The sequence below is a fragment of the Tamandua tetradactyla genome, chromosome 6, assembly GCF_023851605.1.
Source record: "Tamandua tetradactyla isolate mTamTet1 chromosome 6, mTamTet1.pri, whole genome shotgun sequence".
NCBI lineage: Eukaryota > Metazoa > Chordata > Mammalia > Pilosa > Myrmecophagidae > Tamandua > Tamandua tetradactyla.
Window position 1 is genome coordinate 141,085,087 of NC_135332.1, and position 22,943 is coordinate 141,108,029.

The 22,943-nt window shown below is 42.1% G+C and overlaps 1 long non-coding RNA gene across 2 annotated transcripts in view; it reads left to right on the forward strand.

Annotated features, from left to right (window-relative positions):
• The window catches only part of LOC143686390 (uncharacterized), a 28,138-nt gene extending 16,551 nt beyond the window's left edge, over positions 1 to 11,587 (forward strand). Inside the window, exon 4 of one of the 2 annotated variants that reach the window (XR_013177116.1) lies at positions 11,175 to 11,587. This is a non-coding gene — a long non-coding RNA (uncharacterized LOC143686390). Of the gene's footprint in view, positions 1 to 2,518; positions 2,569 to 11,174 lie in introns of those variants that run through there. The other variant, XR_013177117.1, reaches the window with a different exon arrangement.
• The last annotated feature ends 11,356 nt before the right edge of the window (positions 11,588 to 22,943 follow it).

Sequence of the window (22,943 nt, forward strand, 5' to 3'; positions counted from 1 at the left end):
TTCTAACCTCCAATAACAATTTTGCCCCTTTCCTTCTAGCTTTCACTAACATTTTCCTCAAACACCTTCTGGCTCTGCCTGCCACTAAGGCCCAAAGCCAATGTCACCTATTTCAGATTGTTTTCATGACAGTATTCTACTTCCAGGTACCAGGTTCTGTTCCCATTATCTATGGCTGCACTACAAACCACCTGAAACTCAGTGGTTTGAAATTACAATTTATTATTATTTTTCATGGCTTTATGTGTTGAGTATGCTCTACTGGGTGGTTCTCACAAGGGGTTTCTCATAAGATTGCTGTCAGATGTCACATGAGAGCTTGACTGGGATGGATGTTCAAGGTGGCTCACCTGAATAGCTTGCAGCTGACACTGACTGTGGACTGGGAGCTTATCTGGGGCTATGCATGGCCTCTCCATGTGGCTTGGGCCCTATACACATAGTGCCTAGTTCCAAGAAGGAGCACTCTAAGAGTGAGCATTTCAAGGGAGTCATCTTTAATTTGCTACAAAGCTCCTTATCACTAATCCTTATATCCTCCCATTAAAAATAATATTCTATGAAAACTATGGGTCAGCTCTGCACACTTGGTAAATCATTCTCTAAATATTGATACTGAAACTGCTCCCAAGGTCATCTTGTTGTCTCTTACTTACAAAAAATATATACAATTCTAGACATATGTGGACTCAATTTGCTACTCTTCTGAACTTCATATGTACAGAATATTTATTAACTCTTCTGTAATTTTAGGACATGTAAATGCCAAAATTGGCAATGTATCTGTCAGACAGTCATTCATGGCGAGCCCATATCAGGAATAGCGTTTCTCTTTAGACAATTTCTCCAGGAATAATTGGAGTCAGTTGCCTGAAACAAAGAGGGGAATACCCAGCTCAAAATGTTTATAACCATTTTTTAATCACCGTGGCTAATTAGCAGAACAAGGTGTAAGTTTATGCCAATTACACCCTTCATGGGCCATTGGTTTTGATTGTTGAACAATGAAGGGGCCCCTTTCTGTTATCTCCATCCTTCAGAATGGATATGTCATATGGGTGAAAGTGAATGCTCATTTCCACTTAAGTGTCCTCTGTCTCTCAAAGGTTGTCCTTGTAGCTGCCTACAAGCACCCAGGGGGGACGAAGTGGTGGGGGGTAAGAGGGATAAAATGGAACAAGAGTCTGTGCAATTTTACAAATAGTTGAGGTACAAAAAAGTAGACTACACTGCTAAAATGGTCATTTGGCCATATCCTCTTAAATTGTTCAGAGCCAGAGTTAGCTTGGTGAGAAAGGGCCCAAGCTCTGGGATCAAATGGCTTGCGTTTAATTCTTGGCCCTTCTTCCTAAGGCACCCTACTGGACAATTTATTTAACCTCTTTGTGCCTCCATATCCTCAGTTCTCAATACTTATCTTACTTCTCTTATAAGTAGCATGGCATTACTTGATCACTCCCTCCTCTGGAAGCACCCAATAGCAACTAAGAGACAGGGAGCTGATTTAGGCAGGGAAGACACATCTGAAGTGGTGGCATTTGGACTGATAAGGAGGTAGCATTTAAACTGAGCCATGAAAAACAAGAAGAATCCAACAGACTTTTTACAGAGTTGGAATGTGTATTAGTTTCCTGTGGCTGCTGTAAAACATTACAACAAACTGGATGACTTAAAACAACAGAAATTATTCTCTTACAGTTCTGGAGACCAGAAGTCTGAGATCAAGGTGTTGGCAGGGCCGTGCTCCCACCAAAGGTGCTAAAGGAGAGTTTCTTCCTTCCCTTTTCCAGCATCTGGTGACTCCAGGTGTTCTTGGCTGGTGACTTCATCACTCCATTCTCTGCCTCTATGGTCACATGACCTCCAGCTCTTCTCTGCATGTCAATCTTATAAGAATACATGTGATGGCATTTAGGGTCCCCCTCCAGATAATGCAGGATAAGATCCAACTCTCAAGATCCCTAACTTTGTCATAGCTTTTGCCATAGAAAGTAATATTCACAGTATCCAGGGATAAGGATGTGGGCATACATCTTGGGAAGCCACCATTCAATCCTTAATAGTATGGGCACATGTAAAAAGGAAAGTCAGACTGTGTAGGGCCTTTTCTGCCTGGTAAGGGGTTTAGTCTGACAGTAAGAAGTCACTGGAATTCTTAAGCAGGGTTCACACTGAGACACTTTTATAATGTTCATCTTTGCTGTTCTGTGAGGTATAGATTTGAAGTGAGGGGCCTACAAAAACAGAAGATGGTAAACCAGTCGGGAGGCTATTGCCAATCTAAAAATTTATGTTTGGGTAGAATCTGACATTCTTAATGCAGATTACAGGTGAATAATTATTTGTCAAAGACTGTAACACAATGTCACTGGAATGAACAGTATTTGGGCAAAGCAAATTCTAACCTAAATTCTGTAAAACAGGACTATGTCCCAGTCCCACTTTATTTGAATGTAAATCAAAATAATGTACTTCTGATATCATTAACTGAAATGACTTCCTGCTCTGTTGGCTGCAGTATTTGAGGACTTCCTCCATTATACTGATGACATGGTTTCAGAGTCCGGAACTAAGAGTGGCCTTGAGAAGAAGCTGAAAATATTTGGTTGACTAAGGTTAGAAAGAATAATCTAGCATCAGCTATGCTAAAGGGAAACTATTGTGTTGGAGGGCAAGTGGGCAAGCAACCAGCTAAATACTTTCCCCTTCTACCTACTTGCCAAACCACTCCCACCCTGAAGGGAAGGTTCTCTAGCAGCCAGTACTTTGGTGAGCCCTCTAGCCTGCAGATGCTCAGAAATGGACTTTCCATGTGTGTTGAGCTTTTTTTGTAACTAAAAAGGACAGTACTTTTTTGACTTTTCAGGCCAGAATTGCATCCTCCATGCATAGAGTACAGATCTCTGAGGCCTTAACCAAGTACCTGTGTTTGCATGTGCTTATTCAAGCTTATACATTCTATTTCAAAATCAAAGTTTGGCTCTACCAGCAGTTGTCCCCTGACCACCCTCCAGCTTTGCCTCACAGTATAGGGGAGGGGAACGAGGAGCAATGGTTACTGGGCACCCACTCTGTGTAACACATGTTCTTACACGCCCCTGTGACACAGACAGCTAGGCGTTCTCCAATATATCCCTTCTTTCCTGCCTCCCCAGTAAAAGGACCCTTGATTTTGCCGAATAAAATATATATAGGACACCCAGTTAAATTCAAATTTCAGATGAACAATAAATAATTTTTAGAAGTATGTCACAAATATTGCATGGGACATATTTGCCTAAAAACATTCATTTCATTACTTAATTAAAATTTTAATTTAACTGAGTATCCTATATGACTTTTGTTTTTATTGTTTGTTAAATCTGGCACTGGGATGCCCTGAATAAAGATGACATTTCTCAGCTTTCCTTGAAATTAGGTGAGATCAGGTGACAAATCTGGCCCAAGGGAAATAAAAGTGTTCCTAAAAGGAAGGAGTATGCCTTCTCTCTTCCTCCTCCTTGCCTGCTTGCTGGGATGTAAAGGGAATGCTGGAGTTCCAGCAGTCATCTTGGATACGAGGTAATCTTGTGAGTGGAAGCCACTCGTCGAAGAGCAATAAAATAGGGGAGCCTGATTCCTGTTCTAGATAATAAATCTACCTTATTTATATTCTTACAAATGTGATAGATAAATTTCTATCTTATTTAAGACATTGCTGTTTTGGGTTTGTCTGCCACTTGCAGCTGAAACTAATTGTAACTAATACACTATATCATTTAATTCTCACTCAACCTTGAAAGTAAAGCATATTATCCAAATTTTGGAAAATAGAATCCTGAGGCTTATGAAAGTTAAATAGCTTAGTCAAGGCGGCCATGCAGTAATTGGTGAGCCAGATTTTGAAACCCAGTCTGAATGGTATCCTGAGCTCTTATTTTTCTACACCATGTTGCCTCTCTGGTTGAGAATTTTTTTTTCAAATTCCTAAATTTTGTAATATAATATCAAATTTGCTTGTGCATGTCTGGTGTTAAAGCATTCAGCATTGTCCCTCAGTAAAAGTACAAAATAAGGATATTTCTAGCATCTGTCTGTATTACTATGATCTAGAATTCCAACCCAATGCCTTGTATTTGAGAGAAATCCACCAAAGGAAATGTTATCTATTTATTTTCTTTGGGGTCTCTAAAGAAATTTATCTGGCTGTATTATAATAGTTCTCTGCAAAAATGTCTTAACTGAGTTATGATTCAATATGAAGTCCTCAGCTTTTATAGAGAATAAGTATTAAAGGTTCTACTTAAAGAATGTTTCTGTAGCTTTTGAAACATATTGTGTTCCTTGCTGTTCCTTATAAAATACAATTTTCATGCAATAAATTTCACATAGAATTTAGTACCAGGAAAAAAATGTTCAAAACATCTATCCAGGTGCAATTGTTTCCTTTTTTTTTTTTTTTTTACCAGAATTTGTGAGAATGAGAGTACTCAACAATTACTCTTTTGCATTGGCTTCCAGCAATCTTGGAGCTAAATCTCATGGTCATTTGCCATCATTCAAACACCCCAGATACCTAATATATATTTTCGTTTTTTTTAATTTTTATCTACTTTTTTCTTTTATTCCAATATTTTTTCTCCTTTGCACAAAGCAATTCCCCAGAAGAAGGTGGGAGTATAATCTACAAATTCCTAAGTCTTTGCTTGAAATTCATGAGCTCCATTTTCTTCTAAAAGGGGCTTCTAAAAGGGGCTCACAAATCTCTGACAAATAATCTATTTCCAGAACGTAGCTAAGGATCAACAGTAAACCTAACATTGTCCAGAATTCACATTTTTTTCCTTTTTTGGGAAATCAAGGCATTATCCTCTGGACAGAACAAACGTAGCAGCCAGAAATTTCAGGCACCATTAATAAGACCGATGCTAGAGAAAATCCTGAACGGAGTAACATTTTGACAGCAGCCTTCTGCTCCCTTCTCTGTCTGCCATGATGTGACGCCTTTCCCTGGGTTTTCAAACCCTGAGTACTTTTGTGCCCTCTTCTCACTTGCTTCCAGCTCCCAATGTTGTTTACATCTCTCTGTGAACGTCACTCTGTCCTCTCCCCGGAAGCAACGGCACCTTGGCCTTAATAGCAAATTATGGAATGCAAGGTTTTGCCCTCATTAAAGAAAATGTCTACCCTGTGAGTAGGTCAAAAAAATGTGAAAAGTAGGCCAAAGGACCTTGGAGAAGGTAGGGAATCGGGCCTCCGTGGTGTCTCTGAAAGCAAGCGGCAGCATCTGTGCCTAAGCTGCCCTGGCCAACGCACACCTGGCAGGTTCCTATCTCCATGGTGATGCAGCCTGGCTTGTCCAATATTACTAAGCTGACAGAGAGTGGAAAAAACAGCCATGCAGACAAATTGAGTCTTTTTGCTAGACCAAGGAGACAAGGCTGGGCTTTTTGATTTTCTAACCTGGAATCAGTTGACCCCACAATCGATAGCCTCAGGGTTTTACTATTTGCTGCTGAAAAGAGAGACCACTGATGCTGGGCCAGTATTTCCCAGTTGTCAGGTGTCGTGGGAATCTGTGTGACCTCCCCATGCAGCTTCCCCCCCTCACTTGGGGTCTGCTTTCGTCTCATCCCAGGTTCTCTTCGTGAAAGGTGGTTCGTCTGGCTCTGTGGATCTAACTTCCCTCTGGGGATCTAACTTGCCAGCCTCACAGACTCAGTGCAGTGGCGCATTATGGTTTACCAAGCACTTTCACGTACCGGAATCCTTCACTCTGTGGGACAGGGTTATAAGCTCTGCTTGATTGTTGGAGAAACAAGCTCAGGAAAATTTAGTGACTTATTTAAGGTAAAACACCAGCAGAGCTGGGTCTAAGAGGCCATAGCTTTAACTCCAGGACAAGAGCTATTTTCAGTTCCCTTCAGCCAACGCTGCCGCCCGGAGTCCAGCAGATTGGTCTCCTCTCAGAATCCTCACCCTGGCAGAATTCTGTTCTCTGTGCTCCCTCCGTGCTCTGTTGACACTGCTTACATCCTAGTTAGCTGTTTATGCGACTCTGTCCCCAGACTGTGAGGTTGTCAATTCAATTCTGACTAGCTTATGCCCAGCACAATAAATGTCGGATGAATAAATGAGCTTGGGGCTTGGCCCTCCCTGATGTCATACCAGTGGGGTCAAAAGTGGCTCTGGTCCTTGCTGCACCCTATATATGAAAAAAAAATTAAATGTATTTCTTGGCCAAGTCACCTCCATGGAACCACTGCTATATTCACTGTATAAATGAGCAGGCTTTGGACATGGTGGGACATTTTAATGGGAAACATTTAAGACCCTGAAATAATGTCTGCCTCATCAAGTCCACATCAGAAAATCAAAACAAACCAGAATATGATCTTTTTTCTGTTTTTGTCTTAACGGCTTTGGAATTGTGGTCAATGGAAACAGCATGGTTTGCAATAAAAACATTCCTGGCTCGCCAAGTGACACAGCTGGATAGTCAACCGTGAGGGAGAGAACAAACTCTTTCATTCCTCAGGAGCCCAGGAGAAGGCATCTGGGTGTGTCTGTCCCTGAGAATGTTTGTAAAGTGTCATTTGAGAAACTCTAGGAGAGCTGGGATCATGAATTTCATAACTGAAATCAGGAATCTGGTCCAGAATAAAGTTTGGACATTTTTATGAAATCATGGGGTAGAAGAGATTCTAAGTGAGGACAATTAATCTATCCCCCACTGCTCTACAGAATAACACAAAACTTATCCTAGAAAATTCTCTCTCTCTTTTTTGTTACTCTCCAGAACAGGAAATTCTCAAAACTTCTCAGGATGAACTTTTTAAGTACCTTATAACTTTCATGGGAAGAAAAGTTTTCCTTCTTTCCAACCCAAATCCCTATTGCTGAAATCCAAATTCATTCCCTCTTATTTGGGGATCGGCCAATAATCTAACACTTTGATCAATTTGCATGAATACATCCAACAAAGTAACAGTGTTTTAAAGATGTGAAGTGTGTTAATTAGGGCTCTTTTTTGCAAGTTCCGAATACTCAACTCACAGTGACTCAAATAACAAAGGAATTCTTTGATCCACATAAAGGAAAAGCACAGGCACCTTATCAATGTCAAAAAGGGCTTGGTTTCTTTTCTGTTATCTACTCTGCTTTCCATAGGGTAAGAGTCATCCTAAAGCTATTTCCTTCATGGTAGCAACATAGCTGCAGCAGTTCGGGGCCTTTCATTCATATACCACACCAACCATTCCCAGCAATTGTCTGGAAATTCACTCTGATGAGAGTACCTTGGGGTACATACCCCTGCTTGAATCAGGAAATGCAGTATACTGATGGACTCAATCTAATTAGGGCCCACCCTTTGACTTAGAAGAGCAGTATACTATTAGTGTGAAAAGGTAGACAATTGGATTCTGGGTAAGCAACCAAAGATATTCCTAAGGTTAAAAAAAGCATGATAGGATATTCCATACCTATCTGTTCTAGTTTGCTAGCTGCTGAAATGCAATACACCAGAAATGGAATGGCTTTTAAAAAGGGGTATTTAATCAGTTGCTAGTTTATAGTTCTAAGGCCAAGAAAATGTCCCAATTATAAGTCTAAAGAAATGTCCAATTAAAGGCATCCAGGGAAAGATACCTTGGTTCAAGAAGGCTAATGAAGCTCAGGGTTTCTCTCTCAAGTGAGAAGGCACATGGCGAACACAGTCACAGTTTCTCTCTCAGCTGGAAGGGCACATGGCGAGCAAGTCATCATCTGCTGGCTTTCTCTCCTGGCCTCCTGTTTCATGGAGCTCCCTGGGAGGCATTTTCTTTCTTCATCTCCTAAGGTCGCTGGCTCGTAGGCTCTCTGCTCCTCATGGCTATGTCATTCTTCTCTGCTCTCTCTGAATCTCTCATTCTCCAAAATGTTTCTTCTTTTATAGTAAACCAATCAAGACCCATCCAAATGGGTAGGGACATGCCTCCATCTAATCCAGTTTAATAAACACTCCTGATTAAATCACACAAGAAATGGCTGCCTTTACAAAATGGGAGTAGGATTAAAACATGGCTTTTCTAGTGTACGTACATCATTTCAAATTGGCACATTCTACCTTCTGGACCCTAAAAAAGACAGGTTTTCCCCATATACAAAATACAGTCATTCCATAACAATATCAGAGATCCTTAAACCATTTCAGTAGCAATACAAATGAAATACAAAGTTAGAAACAGTACAGACTCCTATCAAAGTTAGTTACAGGCATGGTCTGTTCTAACACAAAGTTCTCCTCTGGCTCTGGACCTATAAAAACTCAAAACAAGTTATTTACTGCCAATACACAAAGGAGGAACATTCACAGGACACCTATATCCATTTCCATAGGGAGGGAGGAACACAGGGGTCACTGGACCCATACACTTTCAAAAACCTGCAGGGCAAAGTCCATAAAATTTCAAAGCCTGAGAGTTGTTTATCTTCAGGGCTTTTGACAGTGGCAGTCCCACCTTTCCCAAGTGCCTACACAGAGGCCTGCCTCTCTCCAAACACAGCGTTGGGGGAAATTGGGGAGACCACTTTTTTCTCGGCTCCACCTACCCCAAGCATCAAGTTTGCACTCGTGCTCTCTGCCATCTCCAGGCACATGCTCAACCCCTCCATGTGGTGGCAGCCAGGCTGTTCCCAAACCCCAAGGAATGTGCTTCACTCTCTCCAAGGCCTGAGGAGGCATGACTCTTCCACTCTAAGACATCTCCATAGACCTATGGCTTCCACTTAAGAGACAGGGTTTTATAATCCCCAATTATCAATGTTTCCCACACTTTCCTGCTGATAAGAATCACCTGGGGCACTTGATAAATATGCAATCTCTCAGATCTTTCTCCTAGAGCTTCTATTCAATGGGTCTGGGGTGGGGACCCGAAAATTTATAATTTAATACACACTCCACGTGATTCTTAAGAGACCTCTTCATATCCACAATCCATCCCAGTACCTGCTCCACCTACACCTTAAAAAAGGGTAAGTATACTGTGACTGCTAAGACCTAAAGGGGAGGAGAATTCTCAAATTAGGACACTTTAGTGGAGAATAGAGTTCAGGGAGGTCTTTCTGTACCTAATCATCATGACTCCTGATCATGACTCTACAGATGGTGAAAAAAAAAAAAATAACCACTAACCCTTATTGAGTATTGTATTAGTTTATTAAATGCTGCCAGAATGCAATATGCCAGAAATGGAATGGCTTTAAAAAGAGAACTTATTAAGTTGCAAGTTTACAGTTCTATAGCTGAGAAAATGTCCAAATGAAGGCACCAACCAGAGGTTACCTTCACTCAAGAAAGGCTGATGCTGTCTGGAACATGTCTGTCAGCTTGGAACACACGTGGTTGGCATCTGCTGGTCCCTTGCTCCTGGGCTCCAATGCTGTGGTAGTTAGATTCAGCTGTCAACTTAGCCAGGTGAAGGTACCTAGTTCTGTTGCTGTGGACATGAGCCAACGGTACGTGAGCCTCATCTGTTGCTCATTACATCTGCAGTCGGCTAGGAGGTGTACCTGATGCAATGAATGATGTTTGATTTAATTGGCTGGTGCTTAAATGAGAGAGCTCAACGTAGCACAGCCCAAGCAGCTTAGCATACCTCATCGCAGCACTCGCAGCTCAGCCCAGGCCTTTGGAAATGCAGAAAGGAATCACCCGGGGAAAGTTGTTGAAACCCAGAGGCCTGGAGAGAAGGCCAGCAGAGATTACCCTGAGCCTTCCCACATAAGAAAGAACCTCAGGTGAAAGTTAGCTGCCTTTCCTCTGAAGAACTAATGAAATAAATCCCCTCTTATTAAAAGTCAATCCATCTCTGGCGTGTTGCATTCCAGCAGCTAGCAAACTAGAACTGCTTTCAGCCTCTGTTTCCTATGGGGGCTCCTCACTTGACCTTTCCAGGTCTGGGTTTAATCTCTTGGCTTCCCTTGGCTCTCTCCAAGTTCTGGCTTGCTTTCCATCTCATGAAAAGGCATATGGCGACATCTTCAGGACTCTACATTTCCAAATATCTGGGTGTCGTGTTGGCTCTGTAGGCTCTGTCTGCTCTGTAGCTTTTTCCAAAATGTTTGCCTCTTAAAGAACTCCAGTAAGGAACCCCACCTTGAATGGGTGAAGACACAACTCCATGGAAACCATCTAATCAAAAGATCCCACTCATAATTGGGTGGGTCACATCTCCACATAAACAACTTAATCAAAATGATCCCACCCAAAAATATTGAATGAGGGTTAAAGAGCATAGCTTTTTGGGGGTACACAACAGTTTCAAACTGGAACAAGCACTTAACTCTATGTAGGATGCTCCACTGAATGCTTTGCAGGAATTATCTCCTCTGATGCATCTCCTTTTCTAGAGAAATTTAAAGCAAAGCTACTACCATCCTTCTACAAACCACCATTCTTTGAAAATTCTCTTTTAAAGAATTAAGATACCTTTATACTATGGAAAAAAAATCAGGGACAGGCCATGGTGGCTTAGGAGGCAGAGTTCTTGCCTGCCGTGCTGGAGACGCGGGTTCAATCCTGGTGCCTGCCCATGAAAACAAAAATCAGGATCCCCACATGATAATGTCTATATTTTAGTATCTACTGTCTGCAAAAATATAGAATGTCAAGAAGTCACTGTCAAAGTTCATGGAAATCAGCATGAGCTACCTTAATCAATTTTTTATGTATTGGAAAGATTCCCAAAACACTCAGAGGGGGTCAGGCCTCCAGGGAGGTGGAAAGCCAGAGTCGGAGAGTCATTGGTGTTCCTTGTGCACTCCCTCAATCTCTGTTTCTCTCCATGTGTGCACAACACTTCTCCCTCTGTGCCCCAGCTTTCCTACTTAAAGCAGGGAGGTTATGCGGCCTCCCCAGTCCCACTCACCTCAGTGCTGCTCACCTGCACCCACAGGTTATCTTTGAGCCCCAATTCCAAGTTTCTAAAAGGGAGACTGACTAACTGAGCTCAGGCAAGGGGTGCTACCCCAGGGCTAATAAGCAGTGACTGGGAAAAAGGGGGTTCACATGGTACAAAAATAGGCCAGGGGCCAGTTTTCATTAGGGAGAAAAGAAATCCTTGAAAGCTAAGAAGATGCTCCCCAAAAGGCAATTTATACAACCATTGTGAATTCTGCAGCTCTTAACTGAAATGTTATTTTATTCATCCCAGAAGTATCTAGAAAAATTTGAAAGGTTGCAGTGCATACAGTGCTGGGTGCACGCATGGCTTCCAGACCTTCCACCATGATCACTCAGTGCTCTGGGGGTTCAAGGCCTACATGTAGGAGCCAGCGATTCAGAAGAGGAATAAACTGGATGAACTAACGTCGGAGTCCTTGGCATCTCTGGTCACATCTAAAAAGAAATGGTAGAGAGGAAGCTTTGCCTGTAGATGTGATTGGAGGGAAGAGAGACAGTATTGCTGCCCCTCAGTTTACAATCAGGACCCTCCCTGGGGTGTTGCCTCCTTCCCTGGACTTCCTCGGAGCAGGCCTGGTTATCATGTGTTTGTCCTCAATGGCAGCAGTCTGCCCACTTCCTGGCAGCTCCAAACTGCGGGAGACTAATAAAACAAGCCCTCATGAATGGATGACTGCAGTAATATTGAACTTTCAAATTTATTCTAGTTGATAATTTGGATGGAGTAGACCGTAGGGACTCTTGTTGCTATAACTAGCAGATAAAATGCTGATGAATGAAGCATTACCTTGTTGCTTAAGGAATAGTGTATAATTAAGAGGGTTGTTGACCCTAATTGAAGTGATGCCGCCAAGGTGAGCCAAACTGCAGTTCTGGGTGAGGGAGAGTTTCCAGCCCACAGCAGATTCTCTGACAAGCAAAGTTGCTAATTTTGATTTTGTAAGTTCTAGAAATGTCACACTGAGATTTACTAATGGGGCTTTTTAACCTGGATGTGTAGCTAGATCTAAAGAGTGCCAGATGTCTGGGCCTGCATCATATGGGCCTCCTGGCTGAGAAGGGGCCAAAACAGAATCATGGAGGTCTCTTTTTCCTCCAGACCTCCATTCAGGGTCTGCTGGGTGCTCAGGTGAGCAGAGCCAGATAAAGACCTTCCACGGATCTTAGCGCCAAAAAATGCTGCCTTCCCACATTACATAATTAATCCAAGGAATTCTAAAGATGTCCAGATTTTTCCATGATAATAACTTTAATGCACCTTTTAGAAAAATAAAATATCAAATTGTTTCTGTATAAAGTTTGGGGCATATCTTAATCATATTTTTAGGTTTCCTCCTGGGTAAACCAGGACTTTGGATAGTGAGAAAAAAAGTCCTTGGTTGTTGATCCTGGTTGTTGATCCTGGATCAACAACCAAGAGCCATTGATTTCAGCCCTCGTTCTGTCTCTCACCATCTGTGGGACCTTGGGCAAGTCATTTAACCTTTCTGACTCTCAGAAAGGCCATCCAGAAAGCAACTATTCCTCACCAAGCAGCTGTGTGGATCAAATGAAATTTGTCGAAGTGCTTTACAAACCCTGCCACTCTGTACAGACATATAGAGGGGACCTTGTGATTGGAATATTCATTATGCAAGTAGCTGAAATTTGGAGAGGTACAAGGAAGCAAAAGGTTTCATATCACAAGACTATTCACTGCCAAAATACTAATGTATAGATAAAATCAGTCCCCACTCCAAACATCCTTACAATTAATATAAGCACTCATCTCTGCCAAGCATGAGAGGTCTGGCCCTTTTTGATGGTCTGATGTCCACAGTTTCTGGCCATATTTGCAAAGGAAATGCAAATGGATGGCAAAGTCAAATTGCAAATCTTGCAATAAGTAAGGGATCCACAAGGTCAATGAAAGTGATGTTGGAGACTCCTCAACTCAATCAGCTAAGTCACTGAGCTAGGAGGACACATGGGCAGAGGTAGCCAGTTACCAAACAAAGAAGAGACAAAGAGCGAGAATAGTGATGCTTCAAAGAAAATCATGAGTATCAAAGCTTTAAGAAAGATTCTTAGGAAAATTGGTAAAAACTTGAGTATTTTTGTGAAAATTACTCTCTTTTGGATTGTGGTTTTTTTTTTAAAAAAAAAGGCTAAAGTGAAGACTTTAGTATCAGGCAATCATATAATTTTTTGGAAAACTTTAACAGGCACACAAAACACATGTACTCCACTCATTCTTTGATCTAAGAATGAGCTGATTGTTGATATTATGACCTAAAATTTGTTCAACAGAAAATAAACTTACTTTTTATAGTTTTAGTTTCATTTTTAAGACAAAATCGCAAACAAGCTTTTTTTTTTGTAACTATTTACTATAATCTTTTGGTTAATGTTCTAAGTGGGTGTGTGGGCTGAGTCTCCCACATGGCAGGTAAGATTCTACCACTGAACCACTTGTGCACCCTGGATTCACTTGTGAGCAGCTTTTATTTCTGATATCAAGCATCCTCAGATAACGAGGACCTTTTATAAGCATTGAACTAATAGTACTAATTTTAATGTTATTTTCCAGTCTCCCTTAACGGAAATGGTGTTGACAGTCTCCTGAAGCCCAAGGGAGGAGAAAAGGAATGAACTTCAAGCCTTTTGTAAATAGGAAGGTCCCAGGGTGACAGCTCCAGAATGGCTTGGAAACAATACAATGAGAAGTGAGCCCAATTTTCTGGCCAGGATTGATGCTGGTGCACCAGGACTGGCATGCAGGGCACTGGGAGAAGGACATGGCAGGGGGCTGGCAGGGAGGAGCTTACTGCTACAGCCTCTACATGCTACGGACTGCCAGACTAGACTCAGCTGCTCTCTCCTGCCAGTTAGATTCATGCCCTCATTTTTTCCAATGGCTGCATTGCTCCTTCCCCAACTCAGTAAAATGAGTTGGAGTTTCAGGACACCCTTGGAAACTTCCTAGAGAGCACAGGCGCTGCCATCAGTTCCTCTTGGAAACAATAAGGCCCTATCTTACAGGCAGACTGTTTGAGGAATTCACCATGCCAAAGTCCTGGGTACCTCACCCTTCCAGGTCTTGGACCACCATGCAGAGAAAATATGCAGCTGGAAGGTACAATCTCAGAGTTCTGCCCAGCAAACATGGGTTCAAATCACAAATCTACTACCTTGCTGATTGTGCGACCTCAGGCAAGTTACTTAAGCTAATTAAGCTTTGATTTTTCCCGTCTGTAAAATGGGAATAAAATGGAGCAGAGTTGACTAATAGGTCTCCCCTGTGGGGTCTGCCGGTGGATTTTAGGAGGATTCACATACAAATGGTTGACTTAGGATGTGTTCCCAGGGGGCACCCAGTTGGAAAAGCAGGCAGGGAAGGGGGAAAGCCAAGCAAGAGACAGTTTCAGGTGAGTCCTAGCCTCAGCCTGATCCCACAGGGCTCACTGGAGGATAAATTATACCTCAAAGTTCCTCCCAACTACTGCAAGGGATCTGGGCTTTCAATCTGCTGGACCCCTCTCGTTAGCAGAAGGCTGTGCTGGGGAGGTCAACTCCCAGGCCCTCTAGCTCTCTGCACTGTGGGGCGAGGGCTCCAGGAACCGTTATGCAGACGTCTGATGAAGGTCACAGGTACAAGCCATTGGAAGCAGAGTTATGGTAAAAGGGACCCAAGGACCTGGGTGGAGCACCAGCGGTATCTGCCATAGTGAGGTGTAAATGAGGTCATTTTGCCCAGCACAGTGCCTGCTGCAGAGGAGGCCCATGATACATGCCAGCTCTTATTGTTGCCCTTGCTGCTCTCGTTGTAATTATTCAAAATATGATCCTCATCCTCCGAGGCACTTGGTGCTGGGGATCTGCACTATGGACCACAAGCAAGGAGCTGGTTGTCAAAGCTTCCATGTGGGTAAATAATACATTCTCATGGACAGGAGAGAAGAAGGGGCACTAATATTTATTGAACAGCTACAGTTCAAGTGGGCTGTGCACTTTACATGAGCGGGCTCATCTAATCCTCATAATGGCCCCAAAAGTAGAATTATTATCATTTTTATGCTGAAGAAACAGGTACAGAAAACCAATATAAATTGCCCATGGCCCCATAGCTAAAATGCAACAGAGCCAGGATTCAAATGCAGTTACATCTAAGGTTCTAAGGCAGTATTCTTTCCACCTAATCATCAAAGGTTGCTCCTAAAAGATGATGTGGCTGAGCCTGCCTATTGCCTCCTCAATATATTCTGAGTAGTGATGTACCCAGCTAAAATAATATATCTCAGTTTCCCTTGCAACTAGCGATGGCCAAAAACAGTAAGTAGAAGTGACTGGGTGGGGCTTCTTTAAAGAGAAGAGATGCAACCCCTTCCTGCCTAGAATACAGATTTGAAGGCTGGAGCTCCAGAAGCCATCTTGGGACACTAAAGCTAGAGGCCAATAGATGAGCCCTGATCTGCCAACATCTGGGCTTAGTTTAGATGAGAGAAAATAAACTTCTATTCTTATTTCTGGTCTCTGTTACTAGTGGCTGAACCTAATCTTAAGATACAGATCATATGCTATTTATGAGCTTTTTAAAGGAAGATTTTACTATCTTCGATCAAAGTAAACCAGCCACTTCCCCCAGGCCCTATGTCCTGGAAAAATGTTGAAGCATCTCCAAGCTACAAAACTGATCCTGTAAAGATCCAACATACTATAAACATCAATAGATAATGTTAGTTAACCTGTGAGCAGCCTGAGTTTCCAGAATTTACAGCACAAGTATGATTTCTTACCTTTTTGAAATTAAAGAAACCAAGGCATGTGTTAAGAGATAAAGCCCTAAAGTCTGACAGTGTTCTCTGAGACCCTGGAATCACTACCACCACCAAGTGGACTTCTGTGCCTCCTTATATATCATCATCCTTTCTTGGTCTCTCCCAGAAGCAGCAGCTGGCTTGTCCCCAGGGAAGCAACAGTATTTTGCCCTGCATCTTACAGCCCCCCTAAACTTCCCACTACTCAGCAGCTTGTTTCTCTGACTGCAGTCCAAGGAAATGGTGCATGATGGAGGCCCTGACCCTGACTCCAATCTATATTTGCCATTTGCAGGAAAAGTTGATCAGAAGCTTTAGTCAATAGTGTAGTGTCCCTGGTCCAGAGTACAGATTACATAATCACGGATGGCTTGTCAAAGCAAATTTCACATGCAACTGATTCTATCACCTTGGGACCTTCTGGTGGAATAAATAATCACCATACACGTTTTGTTAGTTATGCCTCGTTAGAGATGGATTTTTGGAAATGGCATCCTGAAGGCTGCTTATCTGTCAATGCGCCTTTTAAGCATGGTAAGCTTTCCAGATTGACTTTTCTAAAAAATTAGACCGTTGCCATGGCCAGGTGCAACTCATCATGGTCACTTGCCTTGTGGGAGCCAAGAAGAGGGATGAGAAGCCCTGAGCTCACCTTCAGAACTTTCAACTTGAAATGCTGGTAGGAAGCTGGAAAGAAGTTTCCTTGCAGGGTGACACTTGATCAGAACTCTTCCAAAGGAGGGTCTCAAATTCAGTATCTCTTACCCACTCCCCCTACTCTTCAGGATATATCTGAAAGATTCTGTTAGTACAACCTCAGTACAACAAAAACATATTGTTAGAAAACGGCTCTGCCCTTGATGAGCCAAAGTGAGTCACAGGATGGAGAGTTCCTCTTTGAGGCTTCCAGGTGGGGCTCTGAGCGATCCTCTCTTGCTTCAGGGCACATTACCCTCCCTACCACTTGAGCGCCCAATCAGTCATTGAGCCCTATAGTCCTTGGATACAGCACCTGGTACATAGTAGGTGCTCAATGCACACAAATTAAATTAGATTAAATTGTCACACCCTGAATTTAGGCTTCTTCTAATAGCAAAGAGCTTCTCTACATGAGAACTATTTCCCAGGCCCTCTAATATAGAGACTACATGTATGCCCAATGTCTCATGAAAGGAGCTTTCCAAATAATATTAGTCAAAATTTATGGACATATTACTGATAATATCGGTGCTAGGGAATGGGACCAATACCTCCTTCATAGCCAAGCAAGTTATAATCTCACAATTGCCCTATCAGAGGATGCCAAGGAATAGCAATATGATATAGATGAGAAAATGAAGGCACAGAGAGAGATTACCTGGGCCAACCAAGGTTTCATGATAACAAAATTTGCAGATTCTCATTGTTTGTGACAATCCAGATTTATCTAAAAGGCATAATTAAGAATTCCATCACCAAAGGATAGCTCTAACTTTCCTTAAACTTGCCAACTATCTTAAAACATAGTTGCTAACTTTGCAAAATACATTCAGCTTTCAGTAGTATGCTTGGTCCACAAAGCAAGGATATAAGTCCAATGGAGCCTGACCGTTTGTCAATCAGCATACATGAGATTGGAATACAATTCATTCTTAAGGATTGGAACCTGGGGTTCAGCTGGGTGTGTCACTAAAGGGTCCTCAGCCCAGTTCCTTTAGGGGAAAATTCAAGAGCTTTGATTGCTAGCCCCGGTTGTGATGCTAAACTGAACAACTTTTGGCAATTCCAGTCATCCTTCTGGGCCTTAGTTTCTGAGGGTGGGGAGAGGAGATGCAGAATTAGATAAAATAATTTCAGTGTTCCCCTCCACCCTGAGATTCTAGGATTTTAAATTCAGAAGTATTAGAGGCAGAGAGATGGACAAGGTTAGAATGGATGGGGGCAGTCACCTGGTGCAAAAATAAAGAGGATGCAGACCCTTTATTTAAATTCTCACGAATGCCCTACAAGTGGCTGGAAGATTATCCATGAGAAAACACTGGCCAAATGCTTTCCATCTAAGCTCTCCTTGACTTTGGGAAGGGTGGAGTTTGTGGAGGATTCACTTCTTTGCCTCCATTTTAGGGATTTGTGCCCATTATCCATCTGGCTTCTAAAACATCAAGCAATGAGTTTCCTGAAGAAGACTCAGCATTGAGGCTGGAAATCAAGCAGAACTTCCAAGTTCTGTGCAAAAGCAAAATTGCACTAGTGTATTGTTTTCTCCACAGAGGTTACCCTGCTGGCATTAAACAAGATGAACAGTGACAGTGTGCAGCAATTGGACAGTGGGGATCTATTGTGATAGCCCTTGACTTACACCCTCACCCCTTAAAAAAACAAAGGCATTAAGTTTATGAATGTGTTCATCGAGAAAGAGGAGACCCCAGCAAAGAAATCTTCTAAGACATAAGTAATAGCGAATGGAGAGGGGATCCAGGGACTCCTAACAAATTAGTGTTTTCTGCATTCCAATCTGTGGAGCCCATTGCCCTCAGCACAGACCTGATCAGCTTCTCTAGGTACAGGATATGCTGTACCATTCCCAAGGGTCCCAGCTCCAATCCTGCAGGAAAAAATGAAGGAAGCTTTGCTGCAGGCAGGAAGAGGTGGTGATTTATGTTGGGCTCAGCTAGTGGGCTCTTCATCAAGCACCCTTACTGCATAGTATATCTCATTCCTTCTCTGTGATAACTCCACATCTGTTATATCTCGAGTAGAATCCCATTGAATGGAACACAAGACAGACAATCTCTGTGGTTCTGTCCTGCTCTTTCTTTCCATGATTCCTAGGGATCTAGCAGGGCAGGCATGTTATACAACTCCAGAGGGCTCCATCCACTCAAAGGCCTGAGCAAATGGTGTTCTAGTTTGCTAGCTGCCGGAATGCAACACACCAGAGATGGATTGGCTTTTAATAAAAGGGGATTTATTTTGTTAGTTCTTCAGAGGAAAGGCAGCTAACTTTCAGTTGAGGTTCTTTCTTACGTGGGAAGGCACAGGGTGATCTCTGCTGGCCTTCTCTCCAGGCCTCTGGGTTCCAACAACTTTCCCCAGGGTCATTTCTTTCTGCATCTCCAAAGGCCTGGTCTGAGCTGCGAGTGCTGCGATGAGGTATGCTAAGCTGCTTGGGCTGTGCTACGTTGAGGTCTCTCATTTAAGCACCAGCCAATTAAATCAAACATCAGTCATTACAGCAGGCACGCCTCTTAGCTCACTGCAGATGTAATGAGCAACAGATGAGGTTCACATACCATTGGCTCATGTCCACAGCAACAGAACTAGGTACCTTCACCTAGCCAAGTTGACAACTGAATCTAACTACCACAACTGGTTTGGTCATTTTACTTTTAACTCCATCTGGCACCTAGCCTATCAATGAATTTCAGTCTACATTTTTAATCTTAAAACCTGAGTCTATTTATTATCTGTATACTCCTTGGTACTTTTTCTGCTCAAAGTCTAATATATAATTCTTCTTTCCTAATTCACATCAACTTCAAGAAAAGTTGAGCTCAACAAGGTCACTGGCTCCAGACCCAATTTTGTTAACAGGCTAATTACCCTTACCTTACTTTCAAGTCATGCCCCTCACCCCTACCTCATGTCACACAACGATTGATGTAAGCCCTGGACCACTACCCAAATCAATTCAAGCCTATTTAAATGTACCTACAACCTGAATTTGTGTGTGTGTGTGTGTGTGTATAGTTATATATTGTTTGCTGCTATTTTTTAAAGATTTAATTTTGGGTTTGTTAAACAGAATATAAATTTAAGAGTACATTATTGTTTTTTTGTTGTGATACAACTTTTTATATTTATGTATAATTATATAACAGATATGCACAATCCATTATGAGATGACTGGTTACACTTTATATATATGTCATTATTCATTTATCAATTTTGGCTTTGGAGGTATCTTTATATATTTGGAGTTAATACATATTTTTACAAGCCCCCAAAAGCTGGTAGCCCCAGATATGATGCATAGTGAATAAATAGCACTGCAATTCTCCCCCATTCCCACACCACCTCTGTCAGACTCAAATCCCTTTTCCAGTGGACCCCAAGTAACTACTACTCTCCACCCCTGGCCACTAGTCAGGTGTTGCTACTGGATTCACATTTCTGTTGTGCTGTATTCCATGTTTCCCTGAAATGACCACACTCTAAAGAGCCATTGCTCTCCTTTCTCTTTCAAGGATGGAGGCTCTCCCTTATGGAGAGTTCAGTCTTGTGGCCTCTGCCTCTGCCACTCTCCTCCCTGCCCCAGAACCTGTGTCTCACTAGAGTCACCAGAACTTTGTCCCCTGCATCAGGGTGAATTCTTGACTCCCAGGAGCAGCCTTCACCTCCTTATGTCACATCATGCCAATCATCCTGGCTGTCTGACTCAAAATCCCAATTCACTTATTTTCCAAAATAACTAAGATCTTGGCAACCAGTCTTGACATCACAATGACCATCACTCATTATTTAAAGCATTTTACACTGTCAAAGAATCTTTATGAAAGCTAAACAGTGTTCTGAGTTGAGGTTATTTTTACTCCTAAAAATACTACTGTTGAAACTAAAATCATATCATCATGGATACATTTTTGTACTGCAAATATTTTCTGGAGGAAACTCCATTAAGTCAATTTAATTCCTTGATCATTTTCCTAAATAGTCCAGTAAAATCCTTTCCAACACTTCCCATTTTCATTTTTGTAGTGTTTCACAAAAGTTATTTTCATTGAGATTAATTATTTCCCATGCAAATTTTACACCAAAGATTTAATCCATTGATCAGTTTTTGTTTTGTTTATATCAAATATTATGAATATAGCTTCTGCCTTTGTATATTTATATCATAGAAAACACTTCTAGAAAATGCAACGTTTCAAAATTCAAGTCAGACTTCACAAGTTAAAATTTTATATTGTACAGATTTTAACTACTATGAATTTTACTTAATATCAATTATTTTAACAAGTGTAGTTTATTATGACTTGTATAGCAAACTGAGAGGGGTGTCTCTTCAGAGCAAATCCATGAGACTACGTTGGCTTATGATGTCTCTTCAGAGCAAATCCATGAGACTATGTTGGCTCATGATAGGTCAGAGAAGGCCTATCATTTAAGGCTGGACTGTGATTCAGTCAGTGGGTAAAGCATGAATTCTAGAATCAGACTTTCTGGGTGAAATTTGCCAAATTATTTCATCTCTGCTTTCCCACTGTAAAATGGGGTTAGTATTAGCACTCATCTTAGTTTGCCAGGGCTACTATGTCAAATACCACACAATGAGTTGGCTTAAATAACCGGAATTTATCATCTAATGGTTTTGGAAGCTAGAAGTCCAAACTCAAGGTCTTGACAGTCCATGCTTTCTCCTTGAGTGTGTAGGTTTCCAGTGCTGATTAACTGTTATCCTTGGGATTCCAACTCTGCCTCCAGCACATCGTTTCTCCTTCTGAGTTCTACTTCTTCTGCTTAGTCATATTTATTTCTGTCTAGATTTCCTCTCCTTGTAAGGACTTTGGCCACATGAATTAAGACCCACCCTAATTCAATTTGGTCTTATCTACATAGGGTCTTTGAAGATCCTATTCACAAGTAAGTCTACATCTTAACCATATTTAATAATAACATCTACATCTCCAAAGGTCCTCATTACCAATGGGTTCACACACACAGGAATACAGATGACTGTATACGTCTTCCTTTCCTGGACAGGAAACTCAAACATCAGGTTACTTTTCTTCATATGGGGAACATGATTCAACCCCTGACAGTACTTAAACCATAGGTTCTCATAAGGATTAAAGGATAATGCGTGCAAAGAACTGCACACAGTATATGCCATGTAGAAAGCTTGTAAGAATTGATAGGACTTGTCATTACTCCAAGCACATTAAAAACACCATCAGTTATCTAAACATCTGTAACAAACCATCCCAAAATGTAATAGGTTGTAAATAAAAGCAATTTATTATTTTTCATGATTCTGCAGGATGGCGGAGTGGCCATGCTGGCTTCACCTAGGTTCATGCATGTGGCTTCATTCAGCAAGGGGGTTGGCTGGGCTCAGTTGGGATGGCTGAGAAGATGAGGCCTCTCTTCCCATGTGGTCTTTCATCCTTAAGGAGGTTAGTCCCAGCTTCAGCAAATCCCATTTACCAGCACTTACCAACTTTCTGCTTGTGTTTCATTATTTGCTTATCCCACTGGCCTAAGCAGGTTACATGGTAAAGCCCAAAGTTTATGTGGGAGAGGCCTACACCAAGGCCAGGGCATGGATCCCAGTAGGAATGATTCAGTGGGAGCCATTGTTGTGACAATCTTCAGCAGGCATCCTTCCAATCATTTACCCCAGATCAGGTTCTTAGTCCTGATAGAGGCTGCACAGAAAGCTTGGGCCCTTCATGCTGCATGGCTTTAGGGTAGACAGATGCAAGCCTTAAATATACCCAGTGCCGAGATGGAATGGAATTCAACTTCCTTCAGCATTCCTCTTCTTCTAGACTTTCCAAATTTAATTTCATTGGTATTGATAAAAAAAAAAATCACCTTGCTGTGAACCCAGACTGCAATTTAATGTGAAGCCACTGAATGAAGGAGCAATGGAGACTCAATAAAATTATCATCTTAACTGGGTCCACTCTGAGGGCTTTAAATTGACCACTGTGACATTCTTGGGAAGTCAATCCTGCAAGAACGGGCTGATGTCAGGCTTGATGACTTACCCAGACCTTTGTCCCAGGCAGCTGTGCTGGAAAGGGCTCCACCGGCCATGCTCCCTGGAGGAGGGATTTCTACAGTAGCCCTAAAGGTAACTTGGGTCAATCTACAGACATTACCCCCACTATCTAATTTAAACCCTGTGCGTTTGGTACTATTATCATGTCCGTTTTACAGATGAAGGATGTGGAGGAACAGGAGATGCATCTGCTCCAAGAATATCAACCTGCTACAAAGAACCTGGGGCTTCTCAACACTCAGCAATAAGGATCTAGAATTCCTGCGCTGAAGTCTGAGCTCCTTTCACCAAGTCCTGCTGCATCCTTCCTTTCCTGGACAGGAAGCAGGGCCCATTTTCATTGCAGAGAGCATGGGTGACTGGATGTCTAATGAATAGTTTTAGTCTCCCCAGAATGCTGCTATACCCATGCAGGAGCATGATGTTGGGTTAACATGTGATGGGGGTTGTGATTCTG